Genomic DNA, 11526 nt, shown 5'->3' on the forward strand with positions numbered 1-11526 from the left:
CATCTACTCTATCACCAGACCTTCAGAGAAAACTACACCCTTCTACTGGACCATCACTTCAGCAGCATTTCATCTGCCACTCCAGGAGCAGGAGGAGCAGCCACCTTTTAACTGGACTATCACTAACACCCTGACTCCTCAAGGTGTCAGGTTTCTGACTCTATCAGTAGTTTTGTTTGTACTAATTACATTTTTTTTAAATTTAGTTTTTTCCTAGTAAAGAACTGTTATTCCCATTCCCATATCTTTGCCTGAGAGCCTTTTTATTTTGAAATGGTGGTAATTTGGAGGGAGGGGGTTTACATTTTCCATTTCACGGGAGGCCCTTGCCTTCCCTCACAGACTCCTGTCTTTTCAAACGAAGACAGATTTTGGCGCCCAATGTGGGGCTCGAGGGCATTGAGAGGAAAAAAGGATTAACAGTTCTTAAGTAATCTAATTTTTTTGTGTGTGCTGATATAGAAACATCTTTAAGTGTCACCATGTGGTCTAGTTTACCCTGGTTTGGGTGGCACGTGGTCATGGCTATATTTCTCCCATTTTTAGGCCCTTATCTAGACATGGGTCCTATAACTAAGGCTGCTGTGGCTGTTATCCAGTTTGGCTTATGGGTTAATAAGATGAGGAATTCATGGATCTTTAATTTCCTCTGGAAGGCAGGTACATGGATTCAGAGCTATCACACACTAACTGTATGTTTTTGGGGTTACTTTAATAATGGCACCTACTGTGAGGAAATGACACCGGGGGAAATTTTCTCCCAACCTTTTACCTATCTTTTTGGGTCTGCTCCACCAGTTTTTGAAGGGTTAAGATCCACTCTAAATGCTAATGACATCATACAATGGGTGATGTTGCTGACAGGCCTGTTCTATTTAGCACTCAGAGATAAGGGAAGATTAACCTGGATAACTACCTTGACACCTACACCAGAGACTAGGGATACTGCTGCAGAGCCTGACACTGCCCCAGAGATTAGAGATGCTGCTGCTCCAGAGTCTGACCCTGCCCCGCAGCCCGCCTCAGAAATGAACCACCCAGATTGGGTGAGGGTTCTGGTTAAGGAGATATGTGAGATGCTGAAGGAGTGCATTTCCCCAGCTGGTGAGAAACCCTCCCTTTGCCTTGAAGAGGGACAGTCTAATAGTACAGCTGTGGAACCCACAGATGTTACAACTGTCCAGGTTCCAGCTGAACCACAAAGGCAGTCCCAGCCAGCAGCAGTTGCCCCGGTAGAAACAAGGAGGTCTAAGATGAAAGCAGAGCACCCAGATAGGGATAGGAATGGAGGAACCTCACAACCCACAGGGGAGCCAGAGGTTGCGATCATCACCGAGTCCCTGACGTATGAAAGTCTCCGTAACCTGCACAAAGACATTGTGCGACGAGGGCGTGAGGCTTATACTACCTGGTTACTCCGGGTCTGGGACCTTATGGGTACAGGCATCCAGCTGGATGGTGGTGAGGCAAGGAACTTGGGACCCTAGACCCAGGACTCAGGTATTGTCACAATCCGCTTATTGCGGGGTGTCTTGATGGTTCTTTTCACCGATCCCAAAAGTGCAAAAAAGGCAAACAACAAGGGACTGTCAGTTAATCATAACAAATGCACCTTTATTAGGGGCCAAAACAGTAAATGCGATAGTGGGGGATTAGAAAGGAGATAGAAGGATAGAGAGAGAGAGAAGAGGGGTATGGGAATAGCTACCAACACAGGCGAGATCCTCAGTGGTCCGGACGATGGGGATCCGTCTGTCGTGTCGGGGAAGTCTCCGAAGTTCTGGTCAACTCGGGGGTCCAATTATAGTCCACAGAGGAGAGAGGGGGGGAACAAGTGTAATAATGAAAGTCCATTGTAATCGCCACGAGGGAACAGGTGAGTCCACAGAAACCACCAAAGCAAGACGAATACAATGAAGAATAAGTCCATTGGAATCACTGAAGGGAAACAGGTCATGTCATTAGTGGTCAGACCACCAATTTCCCCTCCTCCCTATAGCAGGGGTCTCAGTCTCAGTCCTTGGGAGGAGGGTTCTCATTCTTTGTTTGTCACAGTGGTAACGAGGCAGATGAGGGGTCTTCAATGAAGGACCACGGGAGTCACCCCAAAAGTTCATTCGGCTTAAGAACGGAGGTTAGAAGCAGGCCGCGCATCAGGCTGTCCCGTGCTGGGTCCATGTCAGGTCTTTGCCAAGTCCTTGCCAAGTCCTTGCCAAGTTCTTGCCAGGCCTTGTTCGGAACAGCTAGCGTGACAGTTCAGTGGTTGCACCTGCACTGTGTCCTGTTCTAAGCCAGAACTGCAGTGGAGGAAGGGATTCTTTCTCGTGGCAATCGGAAGGCAGAATGGAAAATGAGGGGCTTCAGACGGGCTCTTACACCACCCCGTGACTGATGATTGCCCTCGAAAGATCTTCATCAGCAGGATCCCATGGGGTCGTTGTGGAGTCTTCAGGACTCGTCAAGTGTTGGCAGCACATCCCAGGGAAAAGGGAAGAGAAAAAGGAAAGGAAAGAGAAAACAGGAAAACTAAAACAATCACAACATATTAGTAATTAAATAATAAGCAGAAATACAATAAGTATTAATTAAACCAGTAAACAATAAATTGTTTAGATAATAATCAATATTATTCAATTAAACAATAAATTGATCAAATAGTAAACCAGTATAATCAGTATTAAACAATAAAGTAATAAACTTAGTATAATCAATATTACTCAGCACAATTTTATAATCAATAAACAAAAATAATTAAAACAGTGATTAGAACAGATCATAAAAGAAAATTATGTAAAACATATCTTCTAACCTTATAATCTTCTTGTGTCTACAGTCCTGGGAACATCTATAGTGTAAAGGATGTCGGCCAAGTGGTGTGCATTAATTATAGATGTTAATTTTGTTAATCGTTTCATCATTCTCCAATTTACAATAAGCAAGATTACTGATAAAACAAAACCAATCATAACTAAAATCAGAAGAACAACAATGGGATGACACAATTTGTTCAGGACACCGGTGGCGGTGGGTGACCACCCAAAAAGGGTATCCCACCACCTGTGCTCGGCATCACTTTTCACCCTTTCTACAACACGATGTATTTCTTGCACATCATGATGAACAGTTACCAGAGTTTTCTGTCCATTCTCCTTGATTTTTCCTAGGATCTCTATTAGATCTTGATGAAGTAATAGTTGCTTTACCAGAGTAAGGTTCATCCCAATGGGAGTAGGCAATAGCTTGTGAATCATCGTGAGATTGGATTCTAAAAGTTCATGTGAAGTAACTGGAGCTACAAAAGAAAAATCACATCCTGCAATTTTAGTAAAGTTGCAAGCACAAAAATTTGAATGATTTTTAGTATCTACTACTGTACTTTCTATAAACACAGTATCACAAGCAGTTCTGAAGCAGGCACACCCATTGCCTGTATATACAAGGACTGTTTCAGAAGTCTCGTTAGGATGAATATCAAAATGACAGATATTTTGTTCTGTGTCTAAACAGATATCTTGAGCTATAATTGCATTACCTTCACAGATAAACCCTAGTTGTTCTCGGATAGTACAGGACTCTAAATTGACAGTTTGCCATTTGTCATTAATTTGACGGGCCCATTCTCTATGTTCAGAAGGATAGAAAGTGGCTCCGTCATGATTTAATCCTAGTGCAATGATAGGGAATATCAAATGCACCGAGGCATTTCTTATGGTCAACACAAATGCTTTGGCTGTGTTTGTGTTAGGGTCATAGGTAAAATTCACTAAATTCCACCAGGATTGGAAATCTCTTTCAAAGTCAGTGGCACTGTCCCAGACTATTTTCCTAATTTCAGTAGGAAAAGTGCCTTCTTCACCTTCTCTTATAATTGAGGCAGCAACTGACTACATCCATAATTGAGCCTGGATACAGCTAAGAGCTAAGGAAACGTTGCTTTGTGTGGCATTAAGTGCATCAATTATCAATTTGCTATCATTTACATTTATCTTTTCCCAATTTGGTAGAATGTTTGATAGCAACCACTGATGTGTTCCCAAGGCCGATAAGGACGATTGCAGTGGTTGCTGTATTTTGGTTAAATCTTTAGTCGTGGAGGCCAATTTATTCATTAATACTTCTGAATCAATACTATTTAGGATTCCCAGTCCCGTTCCCACGACACCAGTTATGTCTCTTTGCACCCGGCTTTTAGGAGGGTTCCACTGTCGCAGCCAGGTTGTCCAACCCTGAAAAGAGGTTTGCAAAAAGGGTGAACAAGCTGGTTGTATTTCTGAGACATTGTTTTGCATCAGCAATTTGACTTGTTTAAGAGACCATGCCGGATTAAATAATATCTGTTGTTGGCCAGTTTTCCTGATTATATATGGTCCAGTTTCAAAAATTTTCAGGGTAAGCATAACTGGTGGTTGGGCTCGAGTGGTGGTAGTGGTGATGGTATAAACCGTAGTAGATTGGGCTACAGCATTTATTATAAACTTAAAAGAAAGCCCTTCGGTGTTTTTTCCCATAAGCAAACCACTTCTGCAGTCTGTGTTAGTGTAAAATTGTGCCAACAATCCTGTACGCTTGGGTGCGTACAAACCTTTTTGTGCTTAAAGAGATCCTTTCACTTTTTCTGCACGCTACCACAATTATTTCAGACCATGGTCACTCAGCTGGTTTCTGGCCATGGGGTTGTGGTAGGATGCAGAAAAGTATTACCAGTTTATCATGGATTAGGTGGTCTTCATGTCCCTTGGAGTTCTTCTGAAAAAGTAAACATAACAGAATTCTGCCGCCAAGAGGCAGAAAGGTTAGAATGATGGAATTATCTAGCATGTATTTGTCCAATGCTCTTTCCCTAGAGCACCAGAGGCTTCCCATGCATATTTATTCAGAGGGGGTTTTAGCACAAGTGGCACTAGTCCTATAGTAAGAGAGGTCCACCAGAACAGGTTGGCCAGGGTAATGAGCTGGATTATTAGGATCATTTGGTACAGAGCATAGGAGTCAGTGTAGATGCAGACCAAAGAGGAATTCTGTGCTTCTCGTTGAAAAACACTCCAGACAGCTATCAGCTCCCCAACGTGTACACTACCTTCTCCCTCTGTAATCATTTGCTCACCAGAGGAAAAGTGGAGGGCTTCTGTCCTATATTTCCATACTTTTCCTTTCCCTTTAGCAGAAGCATCAGTAAACCAAGAGTTTGCTGATTGTTCGGGGCAGAAAGGAGGGGTTACTTTGATTACAGAGGCAGGTTTGTCCAAGCTGTCAGTTTCTTGGATTGCTAAAGTTTTTACAGGTCTTTCTGTCATTGAGAAGAAGTTACAGTAATGCTCAACCTGAGCATACCACTTTCTCACTAAGGCCCTCTGGGCCACCCCGTCAGGAGGGGGAGTCCCACTAATGACTGTCTTAATAACCTTGAAGGGGCCTCTCAATACAATTGGTTGTTTTCGTGCAATTTTTTCTACTTGTATGAAAGCTAAGATAACCATAAACAATCCTTTTTCCCAGGTAGTGTATCTTTTCTCAGCATCTTTGGAACCACGGGAATAAAAACCAACAGGTCTTGTCGGACCCTCAGGACCCCGCTGCCATATGTGTACTGACAGCCCTGAGGAGGCAAATCCCCATTCCACCTGGAAAGGATCTGTAGGATGGATAGGGGTCACTGCTTGATGAGCTGTTGCTTCAAAAATCAGCAATTGCAATGCTGACTCCTGAGAAAGACTCCAATCCCATTTCACCCCTTTCCTCAACAAGTCATAAAGGGAAACAAATGGGTCGTTCCAGTTACTAGGAAATCTATCTGGTCTTTCTACAGGAGATACAGCTGCTATAGTTTTTTGAAGGAGAATTGCTGTAGGTTTGAGTGATTCTGGAAGCCCACAAATTAAAGGGGTCATTATCTTGGGCTTCACAGGTAATTGCATCAGGGATTCAAAGCCAGGAATTAATTTCTTTTTGTGAGTCATTTGCAGGCAAGCAGCTTTGTGCACATTTTCCAAGAGTTGGTCGGGGGTACTAATTATAGCTATGGGATCTCCCCTTTCCAAGGGGCTTGTTCCCCCGGCCCAAAAAGCTGCACGCTGTGTCAGGGACCATGTGTCACGTTTATCTCCTGTTGTTAAGAAGACACCATGTCCCCAGTACCCATTGGCTTCCTGTTCAGTTAATTTAATTTGATCACCACCAGTGAGGGATACCCGGAAAACATATTCTGTTTCTGATTCATGTGGAGGGTGTCCATATTCCCTTTTAAACTTAGCTAGCTCGGTGGCAGTGTTTAGTTGTAATGGTATGTGTTTGGTTGTGATGTGAGGTTCAAGATCATCATCACTGAGATAGTTATACTCTGTTTTAATCAAGGGTCTCAAGTGATGGCAGCAATGTTCCCCACAATTACTTGCTGCTTCAAGTTCTTTATGAGGATAGATTTGTTTAATGTGAGGAGTTTCCTTCTCCTCAAGCTCTGTAGAGGAATCAGCATTATGTGATTTGTTAATATGTTCCTCTGTTAAGGCAGCTCGCAATGCATAGATCACATTTTTTGCTTCATATAATTGTTTTTGCAAAATTTCAACTAGATTTTGAAGGGAGTCTATTATAGCATGTTCCTCACTTCTTCGCTCGAAGCGATTTTCTATAGCTGCCATAAGACAAGCTCCCAAAACTGAGCATAAGATAGTTTTATTTTTGCCCAATTTTAATTTTGTTTCATGTTGTAATGAACACATTCTATCAATAACATTTTCTAAGTTAAACCAATTATTTTGTGCCCATTCCTCTCCTCCCGGAGAAGGTTTGGCATTGTGTTTAGCTAGTAGAGCATAAAGCCCAACTTTAGCTTTATCATTAAGGTTATCACTCATTTTGTGAAGGGACCAAAACCACGACAGGGAGGTACAAACTTAAGTTCCACAAAACTACACAGCCCTCACTGTGTCGCCCTTCGCTTCTCTGGGTAGGTGAAAGGACAATAATCTGCCTGGGAGGCTCTGCTTAGTTTCTTCAAGTTGTCCCTTCCTTCCCAGACCAGATACACACAACAACAACAAAACAACAGTGTCCCGCCTTTTGCACTAGGGGATCCTTTGTGAATTTCCAAAGACAGTGTGGGTGCCTTTTCACCTGCAACCCTTCTGTCTAGACAGAAATCCTGTCCGTGACGCCAATTTTAATGTCACGATCCGCTTATTGCGGGGTGTCGTGATGGTTCTTTTCACCGATCCCAAAAGTGCAAAAAAGGCAAACAACAAGGGACTGTCAGTTAATCATAACAAATGCACCTTTATTAGGGGCCAAAACAGTAAATGCGATAGTGGGGGATTAGAAAGGAGATAGAAGGAGAGAGAGAGAGAGAGAGAGAGAAGAGGGGTATGGGAATAGCTACCAACACAGGCGAGATCCTCAGTGGTCCGGACGATGGGGATCCGTCTGTCGTGTCGGGGAAGTCTCCGAAGTTCTGGTCAACTCGGGGGTCCAATTATAGTCCACAGAGGAGAGAGGGGGGGAACAAGTGTAACAATGAAAGTCCATTGTAATCGCCACGAGGGAACAGGTGAGTCCACAGAAACCACCAAAGCAAGACGAATACAATGAAGAATAAGTCCATTGGAATCACTGAAGGGAAACAGGTCATGTCATTAGTGGTCAGACCACCAATTTCCCCTCCTCCCTATAGCAGGGGTCTCAGTCTCAGTCCTTGGGAGGAGGGTTCTCATTCTTTGTTTGTCACAGTGGTAACGAGGCAGATGAGGGGTCTTCAATGAAGGACCACGGGAGTCACCCCAAAAGTTCATTCGGCTTAAGAACGGAGGTTAGAAGCAGGCCGCGCATCAGGCTGTCCCGTGCTGGGTCCATGTCAGGTCTTTGCCAAGTCCTTGCCAAGTCCTTGCCAAGTTCTTGCCAGGCCTTGTTCGGAACAGCTAGCGTGACAGTTCAGTGGTTGCACCTGCACTGTGTCCTGTTCTAAGCCGGAACTGCAGTGGAGGAAGGGATTCTTTCTCGTGGCAATCGGAAGGCAGAATGGAAAATGAGAAGCTTCAGACGGGCTCTTACAGGTATGAATCAGATTTTTGTAAGGGAGCCAGGGTCCCTTTCTCTCTGGAAGGGCTTTTAATGAGTGTCAGAGAGAGGTTTGTCCACAGGGAGAGAATGCAGGAGCACCATCATAGAATGGGCTGGAAGACCCTTGAGGAAGGAATCCAACAGCTGAGGGAAGTGGCAGTATTGGAGGTACTCTTTGGGAGGGATGGACAGCATGATACTGATCCCGACCAGGTCAGGTGCACAGGGCAAATGCTGTGGAGTTTAGCAAATCTTGGGCCATCTCAGTACACCACTTTCATTGCAACAATCGATGCTGACACTAACCAAGAGACAGTGGGTTCTGTTGTCAACAAACTTAGGAATTATGAGAGTATGATTAATGGCCCAATGCAGGCTCATATCTCCGCTGTGATTAAGGAGTTCAAAGAGGAGATGAGGGAGGAGATGAGGAAGGTTAATGCAGCACCCGTGTGAGTAACCGGCCCCAAAGTCAGAGCCCAACATTCCCCAGCTAGAGAGAGAGGGTACACCCCAAGGGCTAATCTGTGTTTCTTCCTGCATGACCATGGGGAAGACATGGGAAGGTGGGATGGGAAACACACTTCTGTCCTGGCAGCACGGGTGCGTCAACTCAAGGAGGGAAACTCTAACCGGGGGAGCTCCACCAAGGTGAAGGTAGCCTCAACCTGCCATGACCAAGCTGTCGGGTACGATCTGTCGGACCCCCTTGAAGGAACCTCTAGTATGTATGCCCAGGAAAGGAATAATAAACAGGGTTAGAGGGGCCCTGTCTCTAGCCAGGGAGAGGCATGGGAAAACCGGATCTTCTGGACAGTGTGGATCCGATGGCCTGGCACATCAGAGCCACAAAAATATGATGCTTTAGTTGATACTGGTGTGCAGTGTACTCTGATACCATCGGGACATGTGGGGGCGGAGCCTGTTTCCATTGCTGTTGTGACAGGGGGATCGCGGCAATTGACCATGGTGGAAGCCAAGGTGAGCCTAACTGGGAAGGAGTGGAAAAAACATCCTATAGTGACTGGCCCAAACGCTCAGTGTATTCTAGGCATAGACTTCCTCCGGAACGGCTATTACAAAGACCCAAAGGGACTCAGGTGGGCTTTTGGAATAGCTGCTGTAGAGGCAGAGGACATTAAGCAATTAAACACCTTGCCTGGACTGTCAGAAAACCCGTCTGCAGTAGGACTCCTAAGGGTGGAAGAGCAATGCGTGCCAATTGCGACCTCGACAGTGCAGTGCCGGCAGTATTGGATTGATCGAGATGCCGTGATCCCCATCCACAGAATGAATCGTGAGCTGGAGAGCCAAGGGGTGGTCTGCAAAACCCACTCATCCTTCAACAGCCCCATCTGGCCTGTGTGCAAATCTGACAGAGAATGGAGATTGACTGTGGACTATCGTGGTTTAAATGAAGTGACTCCACCGCTGAACGCTGCTGTGCCGGACATGCTGGAACTCCAGTATGAGCTGCAGTCCAAGGCAGCAAAGTGGTATGCTACTACTGACATTGCTAACGCGTTTTTCTCCATTCCTCTGATGGCAGAATGCAGGCCTCAGTTTGCTTTCACCTGGAGGTGTAGCAGAATTTCTGAGAGAAAGAGGGCATGATTTATATTTAGAAGGTTGAGCTACCCCAGCCTAGGCCTCAGCTACGGGCCTTGGTGAGGCCTTGAAGCCTCTGATGCAGTTAGAAATTCAGTCCGTGGCGCAGTTAGAAATTCAGTCTGCGGCGCAGTTAGAAATTATGTTAAGGTAATCACAGTATAATTGAGCTTTCTGGGTGTGAAGTAGTATAGGTCTGCAATGTGAAACTTTAACCACCTTAAGATAAAGACAAACAATGTTTGCTTGCCAATGAGATTGTACTCACAATTGTAAACTATATTGAAGTGTATATAAACTGCCATCTTACAAACAATAAAGGGAGAACGTACATTTCATCACATTGGTGCGGATCTCTGTTTGTCCTGTCCAGCCTACCGGAATTTATGAGACCCTGATTCATGGAGGGGCGTGCAGTACACCTGGAACCGACTGCCCCAGGGGTGGAAACACAGCCCCACCATCTGCCATGGACTGATCCAGGCTGCACTGGAAAAGGGCGAGGCTCCAGAACACCTACAATACATCGATGATATCATTGCGTGGGGAAGCACAGCGGCAGAACTGTTTGAAAGAGGTGAGAGGATCATCCAGATACTGCTAGAAGCTGGCTTCGCCATCAAGAAGAGCAAAGTCAAGTGACCTGCCCGAGAGATCCAGTTCCTGGGAGTGAAATGGCAAGATGGATGGTGCCAGATTCCTACTGAAGTCATCAAAAAGATCACGGCGATGTCTCCACCAACCAGCAAAAAGGAAACACAAGCTTTCCTAGGTGCCATAGGTGTTTGGAGAATGCACATTCCCGAGTATAGCCAGATTGTGAGCCCTCTGTACCTGGTTACCCACAAGAAGAATGATTTCCACTGGGGCCCTGAGCAGCAGCAAGCCTTCACCCAGATCAAGCAGGAGATCGCTCATGCTGTAGCCCTTGGCCCAGTCAGGACAGGACCAGAAGTCAAGAATGTGCTCTACTCTGCAGCCGGGAACCATGGTTTGTCCTGGAGCCTTTGGCAGAAGGTGTCTGGTGAGACTCGAGGCCGATCACTGGGATTCTGGAGCCGAAGTTACAGAGGGTCCGAAGCCAACTACACCCCCACAGAGAAGGAAATCTTGGCTGCCTACGAAGGAGTTCAAGCCACCTCGGAGGAGATTGGCACAGAAGCACAACTCCTCCTGGCACCCCGACTCCCGGTGCTGGGGTGGATGTTCAAAGGAATGGTTCCTACTACCCACCATGCCACTGACGCCACATGGAGCAAATGGATTGCCCTCATCACCCAGCGTGCCCGTATTGGAAACCTGAATTGCCCTGGGATTTTAGAGATAATTACAAACTGGCCGGAAGGTGAAAACTTTGGTCTCACTGATGACGAGGAGCAGGTACAAGCAACAAGGTCTGAAGAAGCTCCACCATATAAACAACTACCAGCAGAGGAAACCCGCTATGCCCTTTTCACTGACGGTTCCTGACGCATCGTAGGGATGAACCGGAAGTGGAAAGCAGCCGTATGGAGCCCCACACGACAAGTTGCACAAGCTACCGAAGGAGAAGGTGGATCGAGCCAACTCGCTGAACTCAAGGCCATTCAACTGGCCCTAGACATTGCTGAAAGGGAGAAGTGACCAAAGCTCTACCTTTATACCGATTTGTGGATGGTAGCGAATGCTCTGTGGGGCTGGCTGGGAAGGTGGAGAAAGGCCAACTGGCAATGTAGAGGAAAACCAATCTGGGCTGCTGATATATGGAAAGACATTGCCTCTCAGGTGGAGAAACTAACGGTGAAAGTCTGTCATGTAGATGCTCATGTCCCCAAAAGTCGGGCTAATGAGGAGCACCGAAACAACAAGCAGGTAGATCAGGCAGCA

At 45.7% G+C, this 11526-nt stretch overlaps 1 long non-coding RNA gene across 1 annotated transcript; it reads right to left on the reverse strand.

The window, feature by feature from the left end:
• Positions 1–1662: 1662 nt before the first annotated feature.
• LOC128822723 (uncharacterized) lies at positions 1663–4358 on the reverse strand. Its single transcript, XR_008441572.1, has 3 exons — positions 3129–4358; positions 2810–2944; positions 1663–2526 (listed from the first exon to the last, which is right to left on the reverse strand). It is a non-coding gene; the product is annotated as an uncharacterized LOC128822723 (long non-coding RNA).
• Between the last annotated feature and the right edge of the window lie 7168 nt (positions 4359–11526).

The sequence above is a fragment of the Vidua macroura genome (genome assembly GCF_024509145.1).
Source record: "Vidua macroura isolate BioBank_ID:100142 chromosome W unlocalized genomic scaffold, ASM2450914v1 whyW_random_scaffold_30, whole genome shotgun sequence".
Lineage (NCBI taxonomy): Eukaryota > Metazoa > Chordata > Aves > Passeriformes > Viduidae > Vidua > Vidua macroura.